The sequence below is a fragment of the Dipteris shenzhenensis genome, chromosome 17 (genome assembly GCF_047967505.1).
Source record: "Dipteris shenzhenensis isolate YYH24624 ecotype China chromosome 17, Dip_SZ_1.0, whole genome shotgun sequence".
Classification (NCBI taxonomy): Eukaryota; Viridiplantae; Streptophyta; class Polypodiopsida; order Gleicheniales; family Dipteridaceae; genus Dipteris; species Dipteris shenzhenensis.
The window spans coordinates 23,854,663-23,871,914 of NC_141612.1; the positions used below are offsets into that span (position 1 = coordinate 23,854,663).

Genomic DNA, 17,252 nt, shown 5'->3' on the forward strand with positions numbered 1-17,252 from the left:
ATTCTATTATGGGGACAACCCTTGGATTATATAGTGATGAGGAATCCCTCCAATGGAAAAGAGATCATGTAGCATCAGGATGTAACACATCACCTACCAACTGTATCCCTTTGGATGAAATGAAATAAGAGCACCTGGGTTCTTGCAAGGCAAGGGGAGGGTCAAACACCTTCAACCAATGCAAACGTTCAGCGCGCAAAGAATTTCCTTCCAGGGAGGTGCGGCCTTGCCATTTGAAATGAGAAAGAATTTCTTCCCAATCTGAAAGCATTCTAGAGACAAAAGGGCAACCCTTAACTCTGCCATCAATGTGTCCCACAATAAGATCCCATTGGTGGGGATGCCAGTGCCCAAAAGCAGAAGTCAATTGTGAAATCAAATGACTCATCATGGCAGCCATAGGCTGATTACCCTGCAGAAATTCCAGCATCATCTTTCCCTTATGTGCCAAATATGAATGTGAATATTTAAAAATATTTAGACCACCATGCATTTTTGGCGAACAGAGGCGCTCCATAGAAAGCAATATAAGGCTCTTACGGCCATGCCTCATGCACCAGAAAGTGCCCATAAGAGTGGACATAAATGGTTAAATATCCTTCCTACCAAACATCATCAGAGGTAAGAAGAACTGTATGTAGGCAATAAAAAGGATTGCACAATACAGAGACAAACATGTAGTGGCCAAGTGGCTAACTTCCAATACTTCATCTTCTTTTTAAGCTTTTCAAGCACCCAATCTGTTTGTTGGCGACGAGTGACCATCCAGCCCAATGGATAACCTAGATGCCAAACATGCTGGTTCGGCAACATAATTTTGAAGGACAAATTGATGTAATGGGATCTAGAGTCCTAAGGTCTAAGGTTGTGAGTGTGCAAACACATGGTGTGCTTGGATAGGTGTCAATAGGTGTGATTGAGTGAATCTAGGTGTGTGGTGTGTGATTGAGAGATTTGTGGATCTAGATGCTCTACTGAGCTCATATGTGATGTCACTACTGGATGTAACTGGAGCCTATATATTGGGCCTATCTCTCTTGAATAAACACTCTCTTTTTGCTTCACTTGCTCAATCCTTCTTGCAACTCCAACATGTGGTATCAAAGCCTTGGTTCACTCTCCTTGAGACCTCCTTGAGTGCCATGTCATCATCTTCTTCCTCACACTCTCTTCTTCTCCATTTTCTCCTCTTTTGAGCAGAATTTCCAAGCACTTGTTCTCCCAATGTAGGCGACCATTCTCCAAACCCTTTCAACCATAGATTCCCCTCATATAGGCGCACTTCCACTCCAGAGGGTTTCTGAAAATTGTCCTTCTACAGCCCTACTTACACTCGCCCTATCCCGCGCCATTTCTGATGATACAGCTTGCTAGAGCCACCATTTCAAAAATGGTCTGAGGTGCACCTAGGCGACCCTATGGACTACTTGCTGGTGAATTTTGAGGGCAAATGGTCAAGGGAATGAGGAGAAACTAAAAACCAGTCGAGTTTTGAAAAAGACATGTTTTTGGAGGTGGAGAAGATGTTGCTGCCCCTGGAGGTGTGAAGCTTCATTTGGTCTGAGACTTGCACTGAGTCTTCTACTTCCAAGTACCTTTGATTGCGCAGCAAATGCCCTCTACTTGATGCTTTGTGGAGTGAGGTAGCAACCGTCCAAGGTTCCTATGTTTTCTACAAGCATTTCTAGACTATTTTTGAAGGTTGATGCTACACTAAATGCTAAAGTGATGCTTGAGGAGTTAAAGTACATATCAGAGATTCAGATATTGCTTTTTCAGTTGTGAGAATGCTCTTTGAAGTTCAATTGAATGCATTTCTCATCTTTTATATTGAGGTTATGATACTTTGAAGCGGATTTCAAGTCATACTATCTTGTTGACTAGTTGACTAGTTGACTAGTGTCGGTTGACTATGACAAGAGCTTAAATCAAGGAAGAATATATCATGACTTGCATGATGATTTCCAATGGATATGATTGGAACAAAGGTTTCAACCACAACCATTATGATTCTTATTTTAAAGATGCCTTAGTTATGGTTTCAGTATCTTTCATGATGTATGAAATGTACTTGCATTTGGTTGACTATACCTTGCCGTACAATCATGACCACCTCTTGTATAAGAGTAGACACTGCCCTTGCATGACAAGTGGTAAGACCCTCTTCAGTCCATATGATTCACAAAATGTTTTTAAGGCTTGGACACTCAAAGAAGGTGAAGGACTACAAGGATCTTGTATTGCAGAATATGGATAAGATACATTAAAGAGTGTGGAGAAGGACAGAGAGCAAAGAAGTTACAAGATTGGCTACATCAAGAACCTCTTCAATGACAATGAACCTCACACTATGGTAGCTTGGAAGAGAAGAAGGAAAAGGACAAGATATGCCATCAAAGGGGAGTATTTCCCCACATCTTCAATTTATAATTTTTGTGTGTGGGGTCAATAAGGGTTCTCTGCCTTGGGATGTCCCCCTCAAATGATTGTTAGTCTTGTGTGTTACCTTGTTGAATCTAAGGGTATTCCCATGCATAGTCATTGTCTATCTCCCAATTGTAAACCAACAAACCAAAGTCAGAGTGAGATCATGTTGGGATGAGGATGCCCAAATGAGTCTACTGCTGATGCAACTAGAGTGACTACCAGGTTGTGGATCATGTGTGTTGCCACTAGAGGTGGGCAAGCCATGAAGTTTCCCATGGACTACCACTAGGGTTGAGGTCATTAATTTGTGGGGGGGGATGAAGGACAAATTGATGTAATGGGATCTAGCGTCCTAAGGTCTAAGGTTGTGAGTGTGTGAACACATGGTGTGCATGGATAGGTGTCAGTAGGTGTGATTGAGTGAATCATGGAACTGATTGAGAGATTTGTGGATCTACATGCTCTACTGAGCTCATATGTGATGTCACTACTGAATGTAACTGGAGCCTATATATTGGGCCTATCTCTCTTGAATAAACACTCTCTTTTTGCTTCACTTGCTCAATCCTTCTTGCAACTCCAACAAATTTCCCCAGGCCATTAAGAGGAATGCCAATCTTTAGCATGTAAAGGCAGAAGCTTCAATTTTTAAAAATTTACCTCCAAACCAGCAACCGACCCATACAAAAATAGAGCACTCATGAGTTGCAAAAGATCCCTCTCATTATTTTTTGGGGTGAAGAAGGAATCATCTGCATATGCTTGTGCAAGCATGGGTTTTCTGCCATATATCTCTAAACCATACAAGGCATCAGTATCCGCACGGTAATCTATAGACCGAAGCTTCGAATGAGTAGCTATTGCATACAGCAGTGCGCTAAGCTTCTTTTTGGGCAACAGTTTGACCAATCCTTTCTTCCAAGCATTAGCATTTGCTGATCTTCCCAAGCCAAATTTATATATGCAACAAAACTAGCTTGAGAGCATCCCAATATGCAAGGAAGAACTCCACAATAAGACCATCCCAACCAGGAGACTTCCATTTGCCACATGATTTTAAAGCATCAGACAACTTCCTCTCTATGAAAGGTGCATCAAGCTGTAGGGATGGACAAGAGTGATGTGGTCATAGAGACATGCTGTAAAAGCTTACATCATGAAAGCCAAGCCTCCTGCGAGCAAGATCCCATATCTCCAAATTGTTGGGCAAAATGAGTAACACATGCTTGAGCAAGGTGCATCCGAGAGGAAGTCCGAGGACCATCAGCTATCAAAATCCGAGAAATATTTTGAGTTTGCCTCTTATGATGCAGGCTTTTAAAAAACTCCTTAGAAGAACAACCTTTATCAAGGAAGCCTTTTGCTTGGCTTTTGTTTCCCATTTGACTATTTTCCTAATGTCATTGCTTTGTAACAAAAGTCTGGCCCAACATAGACACGTGAGCTCTGACTGAGATAAATCTCTGAAATGCTGAGTTTTGTCAAACTTTGACAGTTGAAGTTAGCATCAGCAACCGCCTTGCAAAAGTTATGCAAATAACTTTTCCCATACACCCGAATGTCAGACTACATACGAGAGGCAAAAGCATTCCAGGCAATATCAAGATCAATCAGCTTTGTTCCCAAACAGGAGCTATAGCATTATAAACCATCTATTTATGCCCATCATGCTCTAAATATCTGTTGTTAACTATCAAAAATCGTTTATTTGGCAACCTATCATGTGACATCTCATGAAAGGACAATCTCAGAGCATGATCAGAATGTGAGGACGTGTAATACCCATATTTGGCAAGTGAGAGCATCATACCGATGTCCATTTACCAAGTACCAACAGTCCAATCTTGCACGATATAAAGAATGGGCATTATGCTGAAAGGTATATCCTGGAAGCATAGGCCTAAATTCCTTCCAAAGATCTAGAAGGCTGAGCCAAGATATAAATTGAGACCAATGATAACGCTCAAGGGTAAACATGTGGGTGTTACCAGATGTATTATCCCCTTGATGTGGTTCATTATTGAAATTTCCACAAATAAAAGGATAGTGCCTCCAAGGACACTATTGCGTTGCCTCCTAGATCGATGCTCTGCAATGAGAAGATTGAGGTGCATAAACCGAGGCAAATTCAAGAATTTCACCTTGAATAAGATATTGCATCCTGCCTTCTTTATCTTAATGCCAGTAGAGGTTAAAGAGCATGTTTCACAAGAAAAGCAACACCAAAAAAAGAGTGCTCTCCCGCATAAAAGATGTCATAACCAACAAAATGTCATGGCTTGTCCTGCATACATACATATGCTGATTATGCTCTTGCAGAGCCGCTCCAATTCATTGACATATGTCCACACAAGCTTCCATTTCCATGTGTCACACAAACTCTGTACATTGAGAGTGATACATTTTATTTGTTCAAGCATATTTAAAGATATTTTATAAAAAGTACAGCTATGTACAGCTGATAAGCTCATAAGCAAGTAGATCAAGTTTGCCTGTCCACCTCAGGATCAGGGCCTCTTCCCTGAGGTGACACAACAGTTGATGAGAAGACAGCAAACCATCAACTTCTTCAGGGATAAAGGGTACGACCTGCTGTCAAAGCAGCCTACGTAATACCAATTCCTGCATTTTCTTCAAGAGTATGACCATTCGAACATGTACCATTCCATGTCCGAGGAGGTAAGGATGTCCTAGCTGAGACAAATTTTCTTGGAGTCTGCCAAGTTTCAGTGGAATTTTTTTCCTTAACTTTAGACTAAAATGTGGAGGGCGTCGAAGTAGAAGCATTCCCATTTGAGACAATCTATGCCTTTCCCTTATCTTGGGCTGCAATTGCTGGTTTATTGCCTTTATTTTTTGCCACTGAAGGCCCACTGGCTTCCTTATTTTGCATAGGAGGAAGCATGGGATCCGGAGGCATTTTATGCAGATCTAAGGGGCATCCTGCCTTCTTTATCACTTAATGCCACTAGAGGCTGAAGCACATGTTTCACAATAAAAGCAACACCAGAAAAAAAGTGCTCTCTCGCATAAAAGATGTCATAACCAGCAAGTGTCATGTCTTGTCCTGCCTACATACATATGCTATTATTCTCTTGCAGAGCCACTATATTACGCTCCAATTCATTGACGTATGTCCACACAAGCTTCCATTTCCATGTGTCGCACAAACCCTGTACATTGAGAGTGATGCATTTTATTTGTTCAACCATATTCACAGAAATTTTATAAAAGGTACAGCTATGTACAGCCTGATAAGCTCATAAGCAAGTAGATCAAGTTTGCCTGTCCACCTCAGGATCTAGGCCTCTTCCCTGAGGTGACACAACAACCTGATGAGAAGACAGCAAACCATCACGTAATACCAATTCCTGCATTTTCTTCAAGAGTATGACCATTGGAAGATGTACCATTCCATGTCCGAGGAGGTAAAGATCTCCTACCTGAGACAAATTTTCTTGGATTCTAGCAAGTCTCAGTGGAATCGTTTTCCTTGGCTTTAGACTGAGATGTGGAGGGCGTCGAAGTAGACGCATTCCCATTTGAGACAATCTATGCCTTTCCCTTATCTTGGGCTGCAATTGCTGGTTTATTGCCTTTATTATTTACCACTGAAGGTGCACAGCATCCTTATTTTGCATAGGAGGAAGCATGGGATCCGGAGGCATTTTATGCAGAACTAAGGGGCATTGTGAGGCCATGTGCCCAAATTTTTGCATTCAAAGCATGCTCTTGTAAATAAACCCCATTTCAGCTTCTAGAAAGCACTCCACATAGCAACATTATTTACTATAACAGAGTAAGATTCTGGAGTGAGGATATCCGTATCCCACAAAACATTAGAATTTCCATTTGGCCTAGGTGGGCACACCACCTTGCCCAAGGAAGCTGCAATTTTCAGTAAGAATGAGGCCAAGCATTGAGGAAAATCTACCACCTCCACCCACACCGGACAACGATGGCGAATCAAGGCTTGATAATCCTTAGTAGGCGACTAGGGTAAGACATGCACCATTTGCTGTCCGTAAAAAATTGGAGAATGCTTAAGTAGCATTTGTTTATGCTACTCATCCACGATTATGATTTCAAAACAAGAATCGTTCCATCCTGATGTGGACATAGTGCCATCATCCCAACGAGAGGAACTGCAGCCACCTCCACATCTCTACTCTAGTACACCTCCATTCCAAGAACCAATGGCACCAATCCAGACGTGCCACAAACAAGCCGAACAAGTTCAGAATCCAAAGCTAGAGCATCCAAGACAGCAAAGGATAGTTATGGGGATGCAAAAAAGGTTTTGGTCTATAGAGGCGGTCTAGGTGTTATGCCTCTACAAGGTTGCTTTTGATGAACGCCGAAGGAAGGTAGTCTCATGCAAAAGTTAAAAACCCATGAGGATCAACGGCAACAAATTGCAAGAGCACAATGCACCTTACGAACAAAACAACCACCCAGTGTCCTTGTTAATCAGTTACCCACATCTACTGCAACAAGCATATGACCACAGAAAAAATAATTACTGCATGCTTGGCATATTCACACACTGGATCCACTATTTCATCCACCTCAACCATAATTCCAATAGTAGGAGCAGGATTTTTCCAATTCTTGTGTGTATTTTAAAGCCTTCGTGCATGACATCAAACACTAGCTGGGCCTTAAGAGAAGCATGAACAGGGTCATCTTGACCCAAGGCCTGCTTTTGTTTCTTATGCATATAGTGTTCATAGCTGCCAACTCATGGAATAGAGAAGAGTATGAAAGGAAAATACAGAGATTTATAGAAAGAACACAGCAGCTAGAGACCAAGGAGATACTAAGAGAGCTCGAAATCGGGTAGGATGAAGAATCGCATCAGCAAGGAGGGCTCCAAAATGGCTGCACAAAGCTCGAATGAACAGTACAAAACCCTAGTATTGCAGGATTGAGGGTCCAGACTTATCGTAACCGCAAGTACCAGTTATTAAAGTCCACACAAGTAGTACATGAAGTAAGAGCACTCAGCAGGAGGCTCAAAACCACCCGATGAAGCAGCACGAAGGAGGTAAATGCAGTCGTGCCTATAGCGTAGGGTCTGTAGAGGCCTCCAAGGGTTCTCCAGGGCTATGGAGATGAAGTGAAGCTGCAAAACAAACACTAGACAGGGCTGCGAACCACCAAAGCTGCTGTCTCTCTCTCTCTCACCAAACCTCACCACACACGCACACACACACTTTTATTAGTGAAATCCATGTAACTTTATATTACAAAAAGACTGTCTCCAAAGCGCGCGCCCACACACACACACTCTTTATTTTTTTGTAAATGGGAATGAGCATCCTAACCTCATTCGGAGGTGAGGATTGGGAATCATTGGTCCAAAGATGCATAGTGGAGCTCTCCTTGAGCAAGCTTATCATATATGGCCACATTCCAGCCTCCAAGTTCAAAACCCTAGAGTGACAAGTCTTCTCTTAAATACTCCAAAAAAGGATGACATTCAACCCTTGCATAGATGGATATTCATGGATGGCCCTTCATCGGGAAGGGCTTCCGAGGGCTCCTCTTGCAGCAAGGCCTTCTCTCATATACTCCAAAAAAGGGCGACAGTGGCAACCCTTTCATCGGTGGATCTTCACAGATGCCTCCTCATTGACAAGGGCTTCGCTTTGAGGCCTAGTCTTACAAGGGCATGGCACCATCTTTGTTAACAAGCCTTGTTAATGCCGGCCTACACTATAGAGAGGAGCGCCCCACTTATTTGGCACTTGTATGTTTATGATCCGAAGGGTCACTGCCCCACTTGTACGCCTCCATATGAGGAGAGCAAAAGGGCATGATACATGCATAGGTTGGGCCGAACTAGGAGGCTGCCATGTGTACATGAAGTATTGGATGTGGCCCAACACAAGGGCTGCCATGTGGACAACTGATGGGCTGACATATGGAGAAGATGTAGGGTTAACTGTATCAGCAAAGAAGGCTGCCATGAGGGAAGCAAATAATAACTGAATATCTGTCTGTCCAATAGGGATTATTACGATGGAAAGAATATATATTGTGTGGAGGGAATTAACCCTCACTACAAAAGGAAAGGAAAGAATACTTAAAAGAAGAGATATCCCTCACTGTAAAGCTAGAACTGAGGGCTGCTGGATCCAGTCCCTTGTGTTAGAATTATAGATATAATTCAGCAGTGACCAATGTAATATAATAAGCTAATTAGGGGCACTTTTCCCTCTTTAAGAGGTTTTTCCCCCTAACCGCAGTTAGTTCACTAACTATGGCTAGTGACTACTAAGGTTTTGTCACTAGGACAAAACCTTATCTCTCTCTCATTGAGTTGTACTCTTTCACACTCTACTATTGCAACTCAGCTTTCAGCTTCCAAGCTTCCAGCTCTCACTCTCTCTTGCTCTCTCACTCACCATCTCCTCACATTTGTATCAGAGCGGGTTGACCCTACTCTCTGCTTCTTGCCTCCAGCTCCAGCCTAGCCCGTAAGCTCTAGCTCCATCAGTTCACCTCCTCCGTACAGTCCGTACGACTGTACGGAATCCTGCCGTACCTACGTACCTGCTATTACCTATGTCCCTGCTGTTACCGTACCTACGTACCTGCTGTTACCTACCTGCGATACCTACGTACCTGCTGTTACCGTACTTGCGCGTACACACTGTACAACAGGTATCCGTACCTGTTTTCGTACAGGTTATATTCCCGTACAGTGTACTGCTCCGCCGTACAGCGCCGTACAGATCTGCGTTGTACAGCGCCGTGCAGATCTACTCGCCGTCCGTACTCCGTACAGCGCTGTCGTCCGTACTCCGTACAGCTCCCGCCGTCCGTACTCCGTACAGCGCCGCCGTCCGTACTCCGTACATTCGTACGGTCATCCGTACAACGTACGAATTCCGTACCTGACAGTTCCGTACACTGACAGTTCCGTACTGTCAGCACACTGTCCGTACACTTCTGCTGCAGGCATTCTATGCAGAGTTTTACTTCTGCAGGTACTCGAGCAGTTAGTTTTTTGGGCAGGCTTTGTTTGCAGATAGGCATTGTTTGGCTGTATTTTTGGAAATACATTTGGAGCTTTGGCAGACACATTACAGAATTGGGGCTTTTGCAGACACATCTGCAGATCTAGTCTGAAATTTGGGGCTTTTGTTCAGAAATTGCAGATTTGGGGCTTTTAGTAAATTTGCCCCTTTCTGGTTGCAATTTCAAGCCACAAATTGGGGCTTTTGTGTTGGGAGAGCAATTTCTAGAGTTTTCAGTTCATACTGCCTTTCTTGGAGTGTTTTGCAGCACTTTTGGCAGATTCTGGAGAGTTTTTTATGCTTGGACAGATTTCTGACAGTGCAAGTACAGAAATCTGAGTTGCATTTACAGCCCGTGCTTGGCTGTGTTTTTTGGGAGTTGTGCATTTCATTCCCAGTAAGGGAATTCAGTTTTGTATCTACTTCAATCTCTTTCTCAAATATGGCCCAGCAAAATCAGAACGATTTCCAGTTTGGTGGTCTTTCACAAGAAGACAAGTTGGATGGTACCAACTACTCCCTTTGGAGTTTCATGGTACGCAATATTCTGATTTCTCGCAATTTATGGGATTATGTCAATGGGGATGAGATCCGACCAGCAGATATTGCACCTGCTACCCCTCCCCAGCAAGGAGGTGGAAGAGGTCGTGCACAGGGTGCAGCTGCAGGACAAGTTGTTGGTGCAGCTACAGTCACTACTCCAGAGCAGAAGAGATGGGATTCACGGGATGCCTTAGCTTTGTCATGCATCTCTCTTTCAGTAAAAAGATTTATCATTCCGCATATCCGGTCGTGTAAGACCTCCAGTGCAGCGTGGGATATTTTGGAAAGCATGTATGCAGCTCGAAATGATGCAAGGGTATCTTTCTTGAAAAAAGAGTTGAGTAATACACATATGGAAGAGGGTGACTCCATGTCAGTCCACCTCACAAAGCTACAGGATCTCAAAGAGCAATTGTTAAACATAGATGAAATTATTCTTGATTCAGAGATGATTACAACCACTCTGAATTCTCTTCCTGAGTCTTATCTCAGCTTTCATACCTCGCTGAACTTATCATTGAGGGGGGGTGCAAATCCTCTCACTTTTCATGAGTTGATAGGACTTCTGCTTCAGGAAGAGCAGACCAGGAAAAATTTGGCTTCACGTGCAGGTGAACAAGCCATGCTCTCAAAGTTTAAATAAAAAACAAAGGGACAGGCAAAGACATCAGTAAATCAGCCTTCCAGTGGGTCAAGACAGCCTTCCCAAAAGGCTAAAAATAATGCAAGTAAGCCCAAGAAGAAGGTTTCTTGTCACTGCTGCAAAAAGCCAAGTCATCACATAGCAGAATGCAGGAAAAGGCTTGCAAAAGAAAAGAAAAACAGCTCAGGTATGGCTGTTTCAGATTCAGCTCCTCATGCATCTGACAGTGGGGATGCTGCAGCCAACTTTGTTGGACAGGATTATGCCTTTTTATCTTGCATTTCAGATTCTAGGTTGGCTGTTCCAGATGCTCGGGATAGTACAGCCACTTGCAGTGATGATACATATGCATTTTTGACTTGCAGTTATGACTCTTCTACAGATGCATCTGGTTTCAGTGTCAATGAAACACTGAACACTTGGTATTTTGACAGCAGTGCATCCAAGCACATCACTTCTAGGAAGTGTCTTTTTACTTCCTTGCATCCACCTCCCGTTGGTAAGAAAGTCACTTGTGCCAACAACTCATCATATTCAGTACGTGGCACAGGAGATGTTGAACTCACTGCCATTGATGGCTCGATTTTCAGACTTTCTGATGTCTTATATGTGCCTGGCATAACCAAAAATCTTCTTTCATTGTCCACTCTTAACAGAGGTGGATTTCAGGCCATCTTTGAGGATGACAAATGTGTTGTCCGAGACCGGGAAGATGACTAAGCCTTAAGGTTATCTGGTACTCTGCTGCGTGGGCTTTTTCAGCTTGATATTTTTGAGAAAAGAGCAGCCCATGCTCTTGCAGTTTCTACCCCTACAGCTGCCATGCAGAATGCAGAATTATGGCATGCCAGATATGGCCACATGCATTACAACAGCTTGATGACACTTCAGAAGCATTCCATGGTTGATGCATTGCCACCTCTTGAGATACCTCCTCCACATGCCTGTGAAGGGTGCATTTTAGGTAAGATGCATAGATTCCCCTTCAAGAAGGATGGTTCAGTTAAATCTGTCCGCAAATTACAGCTTATACACAGTGATGTCTGTGGTCCCATGAGGACTCCATCGTTGGGTGGTCATCTCTACTTCGTTACATTTATTGATGATTACTCCAATTTTACTTGGGTTTATGGGCTGAAACAGAAATCTGAAGTGTTCACGGTGTTTAAACACTTTTCAGCCATGGTTGAAAATGAAACCGGACTCAAGATACAGACATTGCGCACGGATAGAGGTGGGGAATACTTGTCTGCAGAATTTGATGCTTTTCTCAAAGGCAAGGGTATTGTGCATCAGCTCACAGTCAGGCTGACCCCTCAGCAAAATGGCAAAGCTGAGAGGAAAAATAGAACCCTCATGGAGATGGACAGATGTATGCTGAAAAGCAAACACATGCCTCACAAATTCTAGCTAGAGGGTTTGATGTGTGCCAATTACATTTTGAATCGGGCTCCCACTAAGGCTTTAAAAACAAAAACTCCTTATGAGGTCTGGAATGACAGGAAGCCTTCAGTGGATCACTTCCGAGTCTTTGGATGCCTTGCTTATGCTCATGTGCCAGTGGAATTTAGGCACAAATTGTCTGATAAAGCCATTAAGTGCATATTTGTTGGGTACAGTGCAGAAAGCAAGGGGTACCATCTCTACAATCCTGCTACACGCAAGATCATAGTAAGTAGAGATGTGATATTTTCTGAAAATTCAGCTCACACTCAGGCTGAATTTCAAATGCCTTCGTCTTCAGAGGATGTCTTTGAGTTGCTCCCATTGCCTTGGGTTCCCCTGCTGATTTTTCTGATGCAAATCAGAATTTACATGAGAATTTACAGCAACCTCCAAATGCTTCAGTTCCACCACAGGATGTCTTGCCCCCTCCACAGGCAGTGGAATAGGTGGTGCAGCAAGAAATTGCAGACATACATGCAGCAAAAACAGTCCCAAACTGGCTGTTACAGACTCTCAGGGAGAGTAAAATTGATGCTCCGTTATCTGGCAGGACTCGCAGTGCAGCAAGGCACATGGAAGGTGCTAATTCAGTGGAATCAGCATATGCAGGTACTCTCCTTGATGAGGAGGAGCCTGCCACATTCAAAGAGGCAAAGGACAATGTGCATTGAATGAATGCCATGCACGATGAGTTGCAGTCCATTGCAAAAAATCAGACTTGGGATGTTGTAGACTTGCCACAGGGTAAACATGCCATTGGCACAAGATGGGTTTTCAAGGTCAAACGGAAGCCAGATGGCTCCATTGATAGATATAAGGCAAGGCTGGTTGCTAAAGGCTATGCTTAGAAAAAGGGCATAGATTATGAGGAGACATTCGCTCCTACATCCCGGATGACCACCATCCGATCAGTTATTGCAATGGCTGCACATTTTGAGTGGAATGTTCATCAGTTGGACATAAAAACAGCCTTCTTAAATGGGGACTTGCTGGAAGAGGTGTATGTCAAACAACCTCCGGGCTTTGAAATTACAGCAAATGCACTTCAAGTATGCAGGCTCAACAAAGCTTTATATGGGCTGAAACAGGCCCCTCGTGCATGGTATGCCAAGATCCATGCCTTTTTGACCAGCAAGGGGCTGCACAATAGTCCTACTCAGAGCACCCTCTACATCAAGATGGATGGGGGGGAAATTTTAGTCATCCTTCTTTATGTCAATGACTTACTGCTCATAGGGTCCAATGAAGACAAAATTGCAGATTTCAAAGCTGATTTGCAGACCAACTTTGACATGTCAGATTTGGGGCTGCTTCACTTTTATTTGGGGATCCAGTTCTCTCATGAGAGACGTGGCACTGTTATGTCTCAGTCCAAGTATGTTCAGAAACTCTTGGACAGATTTAACATGCATGAGTGTAAGCCCATAGCCACTCCCATGGAGCCGGGGCTGAAACTCACAATGCATGATGCAGGAGAATCAGTTGATGCCACACTTTACAGTCAGGCTGTTGGATGCCTCATATATCTCTGCAACACTAGACCTGATATTCAGTTTGCAGTATCTCAAGTGAGCAGGTACATGCACAGCCCAAAAACTATGCATTGGCAGGCAGTTAAGCGCATCTTCCGTTATTTGCAGGGCACAAAGTCTTTTGGCTTGCTATTTCCCAGGGGGGGTGACTTGCAAATGCATGCCTACAGTGATTCAGATTGGGCTGGTGATTATGACACTAGGCAGTCCACTAGTGGCAATTGTTTCTTTTTGGGTAGATCTTGCATTTCTTGGCTGAGCAAGAAACAATCTACAGTGGCTACCTCATCATGTGAAGCTGAGTACAGGGCAGCTTTCACAGCAACAGTTGAATGTGTCTGGCTGCGACCTCTATTTGCTGATCTTCATCTTTCTTTGGAGGGTCCTTCTCGAATTCTCACTGATAGTCAGAGTGCCATTGCAGTGGCAAAGAATCCAGTGTTTCATGCTCGCACGAAGCACATTGAGGTTCAATATCACTACGTCAGAGAGAAGTTGCATGCAGGAGAGATCAGTATGATCTTTGTGTCCACACATGACAAAGTTGCAGATATTTTCACCAAAGCACTACCACGTGAAAAGTTTGAGGCATTTCGCAGTGCCCTGAACTTATATCCGTTTGGTGATTGATCATCCTTGTACATGACATTGGCACTGCAGGGGGGTGTTAGAATTATAGATATAATTCAGCAGTGACCAATGTAATATAATAAGCTAGTTAGGGGCACTTTTCCCTCTTTAAGAGGTTTTTTCCCCTAACCGCAGTTAGTTCACTAACTATGGTTAGTGACTACTAAGGTTTTGTCACTAGGACAAAACCTTATCTCTCTCTCATTGAGTTGTACTCTTTCACACTCTACTATTGCAACTCAGCTTTCAGCTTCCAAGCTTCCATCTCTCACTCTCTCTTGCTCTCTCTCACTCACCATCTCCTCACACCTTGCTGCTGCTGTACCCGGACTGAATCGATCACTGGAACCTGTAGAAATGCATGGAGAGGCTGCTGGTCTTTTGTGGCCTGTCGTGCCCTAATCCTGCTTGAAGACTTGCTGCTGGCTGGAGCCCTAGAGCCTACAAGATTGTATGAATGGAGCCAAGGGGTGCCCTTATATAGGCCCCCTTGGGCCCTGATTTCACTGACCAAGCGCTTACCCCTTGTCCCAATCTATCACTCGGGTCAAGCCAACCACCAACTGCCACGTGGCTAATGACATGCCCGACCTATACGGCCTCATGATGTTGTGCATGCACCTCTGCTGATGTGGCATCCCTGCACCTCCCATAATTTTTCCATCTAGACAATTGCTGGCCTGTAGGCACATTGCTCCTGCTTTATGTCATCGGTGTCTGATTTCTCAGGAGACTGTGCCTCATTTATTCTCGCATTGCCCGTCTTCTCGGCAATTTCTGGATTCTCTTCGACAGAGGCTATGAGCGAGATTCCTAACTCTTCTCTTCGGGAAATTCTTCTGGCTCTTTGGTTTTCATCCACAGCGACCGGCATTTCATCTTTTCTTTGTTTGGGCTCACTATTGGGCACTTTGGACTTTATGGACAGACCGCAATTGAAAATTCTTTAGTGATCCCAATTTTTCTTTGTTTGCTTTCTTTAAGTGTTCTCTGCAGCAATCTTTCTTTGATTGCTTGTAGACTTGCCAAATAAATCAGGATGTATATTTGGCTTATACTAAGATCTTCAGTTGATGTTATTTCTAGCACCTCTTTTCTAAGGTGACTATTATTGTAATATAATCAATCAAAGCTTTCACTATTTAAAAAAAAGTATGTGCGCGCGTTCCAAACATGGCAGAAAAAGTCTCAGACTGCTTTTGGTGCATCGAATTTGTTCCCCTAAAATGCATGGAGGCTTGAATATCACTAATATCCAAGTGCACATCCTTGCTCCATAGGAGAAAAATGTTGCTACAATTTCTGAAAGGTGATCAGCCTTGGGCTCTCATGATTCAATCTCTGGTGACACATATCAGTACTCCTGCTTTTGGTCATTGGCAACCCACTCAGTGGGATTTCTTATTTGGGTGCATTGATGGCACTTTGCATGGCTGCCCTATGGTCTCCAACTTGCTACTTGATTGGAAGCATATTATGACTCACCTAGAATGGCATGGTCGTCAGTCTCTGATGGGTAATTATTTGCGGGCTGAAAGCATTCACTTTTCCAAAGTTTTTCAGCCTCCGCTTGCTTTCCCGGAACCTCGTTGTTCTTACGTTATTTCTTGTAAAGGGATCAATATTGTTGCTGATGTTATTCATGATGATGGCTCTATGCTTCCCTTTTCTCTAGCAGTCACACATAGTATCGTTTGGGTTCTCATTATCGTACTTTGTGGCAGCAAATCACTTGTATGCTTTCGCCTTTGGTTTCGATTCCCCCTTTGGAACTCCAGGATCGATTAGAGGATTGGACATTGACTTCCCTTGGGTTCTCCTCTCGTCCTTTGACGCTATCTCAGATTACTGTGCCTACATTATACAAAATCCTTTTGCCTCAACCCTGGGTTTCAGAAAGGGGTAATTCTCTTTCGCGAATGCATCGGCCAGCTAAGTGGTGGAGGAAAAGACTGCGGTAACTTTGGGCATACAAGGTTCCACTTTGGCAACAGGGTTTTTTATGGCGAGTGCTTCTGGGAATTTTTCCATCTGGACAGTTCCTAGCCCGTAGGCACATTGCTCTTGCTTTATGTCATCGGTGTCTGACTTCTCAGGAGACTGTGCCTCATTTATTCTGGCATTGCCCGTCTTCTCGACAGTTTTTGGATTCTCTTCGACAGAGGCTACGAGCCTTTTTTGAGAGCTCTCCTTCTCGTGCCCTTCACTATGTTCGCAAGAAGAAAAGAGGCTCTATGTCTTCGTTGATTTCTGAAGGGGTGGAGGCAACCAAGTTTGATTCCTCAGCCTTCTCCTCTTCCTCGCTTCAGAAAGATCTGCTTTGTCAATTGTGTGATGATTCAATGCTTTTGCCTTCCACTGCTGGACTTTCTTTACGCCGAGCTCTCGCCCCTGAACCCTTGCTTCAAAGCATTCACCAAGAACAGCAGCTTGGTGTTTGTTTATATTTTATGGGGAGAGTCATGACAGTGTCCAATTTACAAGCCTGGTCTTCGGCTGCAGTGGGTGCTGGCAAGATTAAATCTTATGTTTTCTTGGGAAAGGGATTTTATTTGCGCGTTGTGCTTCTGTGGACACTGTTTTTCACTTACTTTGGGTGGAGTACATGGGGCAGGTCATTTTGCGGTTGCTATGCCTTGGGATCCTTTATTTGACCCAGCCCAATCACTCCTTAGCTTTTGTCCTGTTTGGATTACTCTCAAAGATTTGCCGGTTCCTCTTATTCAGCATGTGCCCTCTCTGGCAGCTCTGCTAGGCGGTGTTCTTTTCATTCCCAAGTAGGATTTTTGGTCACAAGCAGCGATACACGGGTGTGTGTTCTTTGGGATATGGAGCAACTGATTCCTTCATGCTTGGAAGTGGATTTTGGACTGCCTCACCCCATCCGGATTCCACTTTGTTTTTCCTCCTTTCCTAATGCCTGTTATAAATGTCAACAATTGGGCCATTTTGCTAGAGTATGCCCTTATCCTGATCCTCCTGCTCTAGTTCCTCCTGCTCCTATCT

At 43.7% G+C, this 17,252-nt stretch overlaps 1 protein-coding gene across 2 annotated transcripts in view; it reads right to left on the reverse strand.

Annotated features, from left to right (window-relative positions):
* LOC147891877 (uncharacterized) overlaps positions 1-17,252 on the reverse strand; it is an 85,169-nt gene that overhangs the window by 20,984 nt on the left and 46,933 nt on the right. The window lies entirely within an intron of this gene.